This window comes from Megalobrama amblycephala, linkage group LG6 (genome assembly GCF_018812025.1).
Source record: "Megalobrama amblycephala isolate DHTTF-2021 linkage group LG6, ASM1881202v1, whole genome shotgun sequence".
Classification (NCBI taxonomy): Eukaryota; Metazoa; Chordata; class Actinopteri; order Cypriniformes; family Xenocyprididae; genus Megalobrama; species Megalobrama amblycephala.
This window is the reverse complement of record NC_063049.1, coordinates 28,233,100-28,243,743: the sequence shown is the minus strand read 5'-3', so window position 1 is coordinate 28,243,743 and position 10,644 is coordinate 28,233,100. Positions and strand designations below refer to the sequence as shown.

General features: G+C 38.3%; 1 long non-coding RNA gene across 1 annotated transcript; it reads right to left on the bottom strand.

The window, feature by feature from the left end:
• Positions 1-215: 215 nt before the first annotated feature.
• Positions 216-9,134, bottom strand: LOC125270272. The gene is made up of 3 exons (XR_007185311.1): positions 8,814-9,134; positions 7,666-7,796; positions 216-782 (listed from the first exon to the last, which is right to left on the bottom strand). It is a non-coding gene; the product is annotated as an uncharacterized LOC125270272 (long non-coding RNA).
• Positions 9,135-10,644: the final 1,510 nt, after the last annotated feature.

Here is a 10,644-nt window from a genome sequence, read left to right as displayed (position 1 = left end):
TTTCCACTGTACTGGTGCAGAGAGAGCGAGAGGAGGGGAGGAACACTACGTGATGAATGGAGAGAAGATGACTGATCGGATGACATGAGGCTTTAGGGTATATCTCCCCCCTCACTCTGGTGGGCAACTGAGCTCTTATTATCCATCCAGCTCCCAGTCCACACACACACACAGCACCGCAAGCACAGTCCAGATTACAGACAAGTATGCAGAAGTGTCATGTACCTATTTATTTTGAGGTGGCACCAGCGGCAGTTTTGACTCACTTGGTAGCATAGTTGAGGTAAGACATGACCTGAAGGTCTTTTATTTATTTTTAACTTTAAGAAAGAAAAGTCTAATGGTCTTGTTTAATGTGAAGGGGGGCCCAGATTGAAATCTAAACATGATGTATCAGCAAAACTAAACTTAACAGCCAGTGTTCATCACTCTTTTTAGAAGGCTGGAAGGTGCGACTTGACTAGACTGACCAAATTTAGATATGTGAATGTGTGATTTCTTACCTTAAATATAATTATATTTACATTTTAAATACATAAATTTAAAATCTGTATAAATCCATTGTCTCAAATGTGATTCATCTGCATGTACACACATTTCTGCGTTGAAGTCACATTTTTCATTTCAGTGAGTGTCCAGCTGTGCCTAAATCTTCAGTGCTCTTGCCTGTTCCCAAACACATTTTTTCCCACATCTCCACATCTGTCTTTGTCAAAATGGAAAGTTGATTCATCTCCTCCAAATCACTCATTCTTCTCTTGCTCGCCAAGCCCTAGGCTGCTCTGCAAAGACAAGAGAGTGAGAGAAGCAGCGAATGAGAGAAGTGACAGCTTCAGAGGAAAGATCAGAGGCCGGGGCGTCTTCACATCCGGAAAGGCAGCAATGCAATATCTTACCCATACAACCTCTCTGTCACAGTCCGCCCCAAATAGCACATAAAACCACTCAGCTGAGGAGAAATAAACTAACAACGGATGCAGCAAAAACAAGGTGTCAAGGGAAATGGTTTCATCAAGTCTAGCTCATAAAAATGGAATTTATGGACGCAAGGGCTTTTTTTGCACCGCAAGCGGTCTCGCTCTGATCATATGGACCCCCTGTACTGACCAGTTGGCCCGTTTGTGATATCACTGGGGTTGTAATCAAGGCCAGGGTCATAACTCACAGGCCAGCACAAAAAGAAAATAGGTCTGAATCCAGTAAAAATATATATAAAGAGAGCCATACGGCAAATCATTTCCACGTGAGGTTTGAGTCTTATTAAAAAATGTCCTGACAAACCTGTAACACCTGGTTCACGCTCCTTTTCATATTTTTCAATGTTCTTTGGTGCGGTCAAGATAAATACTTTTAGTCTTTACAAATTTTAAATGTTTGATTTCAGTCAGACTAAAACCTTTGTCTTTTTACAATGTCATGTAAATGCTTTAGTCAGGCTACAATAATGCCAGTCTGTTTGTTTTTGTGTTTGTTTTTTTTTTTTTTTCAAAGTCAAAGACACAGACTTTGTTCAACATGTAGAGTAGACGATTAAACTAAAATCACTATTGTGTACACGCTCTGAAAACCCAGAACGCAACACGAGCAAGGAAGAAATAACTGGAAACGTATATACTTCATGTATACTCAACTACACAAAAACACACAAACTCGATTATAACTGCACATGTAAATGTAATGTTTGGAATTTAATACAAGCGTATGGCATACTGCACAGTATATAATTTAGACTCTATAAAACTCTAACTCTATATACAGGTGCTGGTCATATAATTAGAATATCGTCAAAAAGTTGATTTATTTCACTAATTCCATTCAAAAAGTGAAACTTGTATATTATATTCATTCATTACACACAGACTGATATATTTCAAATGTTTATTTCTTTTAATTTTGATGATTATATCTGACAACTAAGGAAAATCCCAAATTCAGTATCTCAGAAAATTAGAACATTACTTAAGACCAATACAAAGAAAGGATTTTTAGAAATCTTGGCCAACTGAAAAGTATGAACATGAAAAGTATGAGCATGTACAGCACTCAATACTTAGTTGGTGCTCTTTTTGCCTGAATTACTGCAGCAATGCGTCGTGGCATGGAGTCGATCAGTCTGTGGCACTGCTCAGGTGTTATGAGAGCCCAGGTTGCTCTGATAGTGGCCTTCAGCTCTTCTGCATTGTTGGGTCTGGCATATCTCATCTTCCTCTTCACAATATTCCATAGATTTTCTATGGGGTTAAGGTCAGGCGAGTTTGCTGGCCAATTAAGAACAGGGATACCATGGTCCTTAAACCAGGTACCGGTAGCTTTGGCACTGTGTGCAGGTGCCAAGTCCTGTTGGAAAATGAAATCTGCCTCTCCATAAAGTTGGTCAGCAGCAGGAAGCATGAAGTGCTCTAAAACTTCCTGGTATACGGCTGCGTTGACCTTGGACCTCAGAAAACACAGTGGACCAACACCAGCAGATGACATGGCACCCCAAACCATCATTGACAGTGGAAACTTTACACTGGACCTCAAGCAACGTGGATTGTGTGCCTCTCCTCTCTTCCTCCAGACTCTGGGACCCTGATTTCCAAAGGAAATGCAAAGTTTACTTTCATCAGAGAACATAACTTTGGACCACTCAGCAGCAGTCCAGTCCTTTTTGTCTTTAGATGTTTCTGATGCTGTCTGTTGTTCAAGAGTGGCTTGACACAAGGAATGCGACAGCTGAAACCCATGTCTTGCATACGTCTGTGCGTAGTGGTTCTTGAAGCACTGACTCCAGCTGCAGTCCACTATTTGTGAATCTCCCCCACATTTTTGAATGGGTTTTGTTTCACAATCCTCTCCAGGGTGTGGTTATCCCTATTGCTTGTACACTTTTTTCTACCACATCTTTTCCTTCCTTTCGCCTCTCTATTAATGTGCTTGGACACAGAGCTCTGTGTCTTTTGCAATGACCTTTTGTGTCTTGCCCTCCTTGTGCAAGGTGTCAATGTCGTCTTTTGGACAACTGTCAAGTCAGCAGTCTTCCCCATGATTGTGTAGCCTACAGAACTAGACTGAGAGACTATTTAAAGGCCTTTGCAGGTGTTTTGAGTTAATTAGCTGATTAGAGTGTGGCACCAGGTGTCTTCAATATTGAACCTTTTCACAATATTCTAATTTTCTGAGATACTGAATTTGGGATTTTCCTTAGTTGTCAGTTATAATCATCAAAATTAAAATAAATAAACATTTGAAATATATCAGTCTGTGTGTAAGGAATGAATATAATATACAAGTTTCACTTTTTGAATGGAATTAGTGAAATAAATAAACTTTTTGATGATATTCTAATTATATGACCAGCACCTGTATATACTATTTATTAAAATAGTTGGTAAAACAGTAGACCATTTGAAATCATAAAAATGCCAGACAGAAGTATGCTAAATTGTTGTCAAATGATTCCCCTCCAACTGTCCTATAAACGTTTTTGGAAATGAAAAACAGAGTCAAGCACATTGCATTGTGGGATACAATGTTCCACACAGTATGCTGTGGTCGTATAGCACATATTTTAGAAAACGTAAGAAGGTCTTCCATGCATACAGAAAATTTGCATAGTGTACAAAGTGTAAATACTGCATATTGCAATAGCAGTACAAGTACTGCGGTAGTATGCTATTCTGAACATACCCCAGGTTTCTGAGCCCACAGTTTTGATAAGCCTCAAAGCGAGAGCTGCCAGCAAACAGGAAATCCCTCCTCTGTCGTCTTCACACCTCTAGTGAGGAAAACTCACATGCTCGAAACGGCTGTGACTTTTGCGTGCAGGGTCACATCCAATCAAGTCAGAGGGTGTTTGAATCTCAACTCCACACACCCTACAGGCCTAATATGTTGCTTCTTATTGATTGGACATCTCACCCAGTCAGACGGCCACAACATGGAGGAAACACATCACTCTCTGCTGGTTATCAATTGGTCGAGAGAGCAGCTGGGTCAGCTTAGGAACGTTAGCTGACATTAATGACGAAAAAAAGGATGAAATATTTATTTATTTGGTAACACTTTATTTCAATGGTCCACTATAGATATTCTACTGACAATAAGTAGAATTCAAACTACATGTCAACTAACTCTCTTTAGAGTATTAGTAGATTGTCTGCTTTATATCTGCTAACACTTTATGTTGATGGTCCCATAACAGACATTCTACTGACTATAAGTAACTTTGCAACCAGAGCTTGACATTAACACCCGCCAACCCGCCAAATGCGGGTGGATTTCAGCAGTAGCATGTAACGCAGTTACTCCTACAAGCCACTTTGGCGGGTTAAATTTTATATATAATACATTTTTCAATTGTAGTCTTTTAAAAGGGCATCTGAAATAATAACCTAAGTGCAAGTGTTGTCAAAAATATAAATTTTTCGATACATATCGATATTGAAATACCTGAAATGCTTCCAAGACTCATTTTCCACAGAATAGATACATGAAACCTGCTGCACTTTCTCGCTCTCTCATCTCTCCAACATCGAGTTGACACACAACTCGACACACAATGTATATATTAGTCTGCATCAGGTCAGTAACTAGTTAGCATGTCTGTTCTTCGTATTAAATTAATGAAAGTTTAAATGTGCTACTGTGAATAGCCTTTATATAGTATTGGTGTGTTTGTTTTATGTTTGTTCTGAGAATAGAAATGACTTTCTTTTCCTCACTTTCGGAATTCTTTCACAACTTGTTACATTCTAAAACAACATTCAGAGGCAATAAATGCTAAATTAAGGCAATACCAAGATAACATTTTATGCGCATGTTGTGTGTATTTAATGCCTGTCAATCAACATTAGAGCCTCCCTCAGGCTGAATAACGCAAGGACGTTAGACCTATGCCAAAAGTGTGTCTGCATGTGTTCAGCGATTAGAATATAAAGATATTTATTATAATCTTTATCATAAACTAGTGCTAAGAATCAGTATCTGTGCTACCTAAATTTACGGTCAGGAGCCGCTACTGTTTACAGAGCTTAAATTTTGGCATGGGATTGCATGCACTGTGCATAATTTTACTCATTCCTGCAGATTTTGTGGTCACACCCAAAGTGCACACACATAAAGCCGCCTCTCTACTAAATTTAATTCTTTTTCGCTGCTTATTGCACTTATACACAAAAATAATGTCAAAATGCCAGTCTTTGGCAAGTATTCATGTAAACTAGGCATGTGATGGTATAAAATTCATGTTGCGATAATTGCTGAAGCTTTTATCACGGTATACGGTATTATCACAATATTAAAATAAGTTGCAAAAAAAAAGTGTTGTCATAGTATAACAGGTTTAAGAACTCTTTTTCTCATAACAAAAAGAACTGAACATTTAAAATACAATAACGCAATACGCAATACACATATATATATATATATATATATATATATATATATATATATATATATATATATATATATATATATATATATATATCAACAAGTAACACTTTACAATAAGTACTCATTATTTAATATTAGTTAATGCATTAACTAGGTTAAGAATGAGCAATAGCATTTGTACGGTGACCGGGAGGGGACATGTTCAGTTCACTTAGTTTTATCGTGGCCACGACATATAAACTGGTGGGAACATGATAATATGTCGTGGCCACAAGATATTAATTCATGGAAACGTGATAATAAGTCGTGGCCACGAGATCGTTTTGTCGAGGTAACGACATCCTTATGTTGTGACCACGTGATGTAAAGTAGTGGCCTCGAGGTCATATGGTGAGGGAACGAGATATTTTTCTCATGGCCACGAGTTAAATGTGTAAACAACCTGCGCTACCATAGCAACCTGGAACTATACCATACCTACAGCAGCATTTGAATGAAGTTTATCAATAAATATTATTTCATTTTTTATTTCGTTTTTTTATTATGTCGATCCCTCAACATAATGAAGTCGTGGCCACAAGAAAAATATATAGTTCCCTCACCATATGATCTCGAGGCCACAACTTTACATTGCGTGGCCACGACATAAGGATGTCGTTACCTCGACAAAACAATCTCATGGCCATGACTTATCACGTTTCAACGAATTAACATCTTGTGGCCACGACATATTATCACGTTCCCACGAGTTTATATGTCGTGGCCACGACAAAACTAAGTGAACCGAACATGTCCCCTCCCGGTCACCGTACATTAGTTACAAAACATTTTTTTTTGTGTTAATATTAGTTAAGAAATACAACTGATATTTGTTCGTTTTAGCTCAAGTCCATTGAATAAGTTACAACCTTTGATTTTAGTAATGTTATTAAACATTAACTAACTGTGTGTGTCCCTTTGAAGAATACAGCGGTGTTGTGCATTTTATACGGTTGATGGGGAAAGTATTCTTAAAATGCATTATATATGCCCGCAATAACAATATCGTGCATATTCGTTATCGTAAATGACTGTCTATACACAGTCATTTATGATTTAAGTGAACGTAAACAGTTGAGAAAGTAAACGCATGTGTAACAGTATAATGAATCAGTGCGTTAGGTCTTAAAGTGACAGCAGCCTAATATACCTGCTGGCAAATTATGAGATAATATTAAAAATATCTATATGGCAGTTTTTCCCCATGGTATTGATGTCAAAATTGTGGCCAGTAAAAATGCTGAGTGGCTAGTAACTTTGGAAATCCACAAGCCAGAGTATCTGGTAAGCAAAAAAAGTTAGTTTTTGCAACTTCTACCTACCCAAACCCTAACACCTGACCCTAACCTAACAGTCTCATACAGTCAACTAATACATATATATAATTAATTAAAACTAATATGATAAAATGTGCTGCACAAGGAAATCTACCTTTTCATAGAACCCTCACTCTCACGGGCATTGTATCACTTGCAAAGACAGCCTTCCCAGCATGTCTGTTAGTTATTAATACCTCATTGTTGGCTTTTTCTTGAAAGAACCAAAGGAAGGAGATAAGAGGCACGCATTCGCTCAACACTCCCGAGCGAGAGGGGGGTGCATTAGCTCGTACTTCTGTCAAACCCCCACCCCCGCATGCCCCGATTTGACATGCAAATAAGAGCCACATTTGCATCTACCTGACTAAACAAACAGGAATTAGGAGAGACAATCAGCACACATAAGGAGTGAGAAATTAGATCTGAAAACACCTCTCCCCAGGCTTATAAATAATGCAGCATTGTGTGTTTTAAGAACTAGTGTGCTCATTTTAAGAAGAGCTCAGATTTGTGCTGACATGGTGAGATCCCTGCCGTAGTTTGCCTGCGGCATTATGGTGGTTAAGATTAATTCTGAAGGAAACCTCTACCTGCTGAGGTCACGGTTGGTGACCCCTCACAATGATCTGGGATCTTTCCGTTCGATGATTTTGCAGCAATGTGGTCATACGTATGAATTTATATGAGTGAGATCAGATGTTTTTTTGCACAGGGAAAGAAGCTGACCTGAAAATGGAGGTCCTGGAGTGACACAGCCGGGCAACAGCTCTTGTGCTCTTAATTAGAAATCAGCGTTCGTACGCCCGGTCTACCTTGGCCATGCCACAGCGGACTTTATGCTAATGCATCTCAACTTTAATGGAGCAGCTAACCCTCTCTTTGACAGAAAGCACATCCTGAAATGAAAAATCAGCAACAAGCAAGAGAAACTCACCTCTTTGAAACTTCAAGTAGGGCAAGTATTTTCAAACAAATGACACCACTGGGCTGAGGTGAAAGGTCAAAGACAGTTCCAGTCCATCGGAAACAAGGAGTACAGACCAAATTTCTTGATGACACGGGGGACTTGAAAAAGATAAAGCAGTGACAAAAAAAAATTAAATTAATGTTTTTGCAAGCTCACTTTGCTTCCAAAATCTTTGTACTGCATAAAGGCAATTTTACATTGCAACTGCAAATTCCCAATTGATTTTCAGAAGTGAGGCAGCACCGCTTGCCAAGCTCATGCACAAATATCCTGCCACTTTTTCGCACTGCAGAAAATAAGAAAAGATCTTTTTGTGGTTACTGTGTACCAATGACCATTCAGAGGTGATTTTAAACACACCCAATCAAATGGCATTTTGTTTAATGTGGTCAAAGAACAACATCAAAGATGTTTGATTGCTGATTTTCCTGAGCTCTGTGGTACATTTACTGGGGAAATAAATGATATTTTGTCTCAATTATATTTTTAGCTGTATTAGCTATCATTTGCGAGAAACATACAAAACAATATTTTAACTAATCACCTCATTCAGAGACACAGCATGCTTTTGCTTACTAGCATTGAGCTGAAGCAGTAGCAAGCAGGCATCGCAGTGTTTGTGCTGGTGTGTTCAATGTCTGTACACAGAGGAGTCAAGATCACAAGAAAAGCTTACTGCATAAAATGCCTTTAAGACCTTGTGCATAAATGACGGACAAGGTTTGCCAGGTGTAAAGCAAGCTATTAAATAAGTATACACAGTGGGATTGCTTTAATACTGTGCTCACAGCTACTACTGCTGACTGACTGACTAATTGCCAGCTCATAAAATTATTAAATTCAAAAGTAACCAACTAACCTTATAAGTCGCCTGTATTAAACCACCTACCTAACCTCTAACAGTGAACCTGCTGTTAAGTTTACATTAGTTTTAAACCTCCCAGTGTGAACAGAGAACCCTAAGCACAATCACTTCACCATCATTTCCTCTCTTTACATTACAGCAGGAGCTTTCAAGTCATGACAGCAAATCAATAGATTAGTTACCACAAGTAGCTATAGGAACAGGAAAGAGAGAGAGATAAGTTAAAGAGTTTTCGAAAATGAGTGCTCACTCCCCGATGAAGATGTTTTCCCTTCCGTCTTCCCACATTTGATGCTCCAGGCAGTGCTCGGAAACAAAACAGTCATTAAGGAGAGGAACTTGTCTCATGAAACTATGAGAATCCATCACACAATACATCCCAATTGTGCACCAGTCTGTCGTCTCTCACTCTGTCTCACTTTCTAGAAACTTCATAAACATCATGTGCTACATCAATGCATTTCTGCATAGGTCTAAAAGACCGAGACCACAAATCTCATCAAAAATCTAGGATCAAAAATAGATTTGAACAAAGTTTTAGATATTTGGGGGAAGAAAAAAATATCAATCAATCAATCAATCAATCTATCTATCTATCTATCTATCTATCTATCTATCTATCTATCTATCTATCTATCTATCTATCTATCTATCTATCTATCTATCTATCTATCTATCTATCTATCTATCTATCTATCTATCTATCATCTATCTATCTATCTATCTATCATCATCTTGTTACCAACATTCTTCAAAATATCTTTTTCAATGGCATAATGTGTAGTGCCTATTTTGGATTATTTTGCAACAAAGTGGAAGCTTGTTTAAGATATGGCTCATTGGTCTGTTCTTCAGATAATAATAAAGACATTAGCAGAAGCTTTGCATTGACTTTGTGGTTAGAATTTCCAGATCTATTTCTGTCCCTCCATAACAGAGACATGACTCAAAACTTAAAAAAAAAAAAAAACTCTGACCATTTGTGGTTCTTGCAAAACACTCATTATAACATTTTTCCATCTTCTAAACAAAACTCAAAGGGTTAGTTCACTAAAAAATTAAAATTCTGTTGTTCAAAACCTGTAGGGCTTTTTTTCTTCTTTTGGAGAAGGAACCAGGAAAAAAAAAGACTTTGTTGTGAAGCACACGTAACTATGAGTCACATTATCCAGAAAACCGACTGACCACCAGTGATTCAGGAATTTCCCAACCTGATGTAACCCACTGTGAAGCCACAGGCGGAAAACAAGTCACAGCTCTGAATTGCATTATGTATGCCTGAGCAAACATCCTCTCCTAAATTGAATTCATAATGCCTCCAATCACTGAGTACATATTTGAAGAGGAAAACAGCCTTTTGTGAATTATAGTGCATGCTGTCATAGCTGAGGACAGATGGTGTGTGAATGGAGGTCAGTTGTTTCTGTGGGAAAAAAAAAAGATGCCCCGTTGGAGAGGATGGGTAGCGCATGGCCTGCTCCGCTGTTGCAGCGATGAGGTTGTGTTCAAACATCACACAACATCTGGCCTGTGTCCTCACACACTGCAGGCTGGAACATCCTCAAGTGCAGAAGACAGACTGAGCAGAGGAAAAATTCCATGAGGTTGGACTGTGTAACTGTTCCACAAGATGGGGAAAGATGGGATGGCAAGAATTTGCAGCTCCACGTTCCCATCTGCCGTTTCTGGCAGGCGGAGGAAGCTTTAAAGCCACCAAGTGGAAAGAAAAGCGAACAGGAGATTTTAGGCAGTCAAGACGTGATTTAGCAATCTAAAGGTGGCTGATCTTTTCCTCTGAGAAGAATGACAAATGCTCAGAGTTTCTGGCAGATAATCTCTTTCAAAGAATAGCAGGATTAAAAGAAATCTATTTTGATTGGCCATATATGAAACATATCAGTATGCACTGGTCTATAACTAGGTGCATAGTGTTTTTCTTCTAGTAAATGTAAGTGTAGTATATCTGTTTATCGTCACACAACAGTTTCCATTTGGCTTCCATTGTATGGACAAAAAAAATACATTCAATAGGGATCACATACTGTATGTTTAGAACAGTGATAAAATGTTGGTAATTAAAT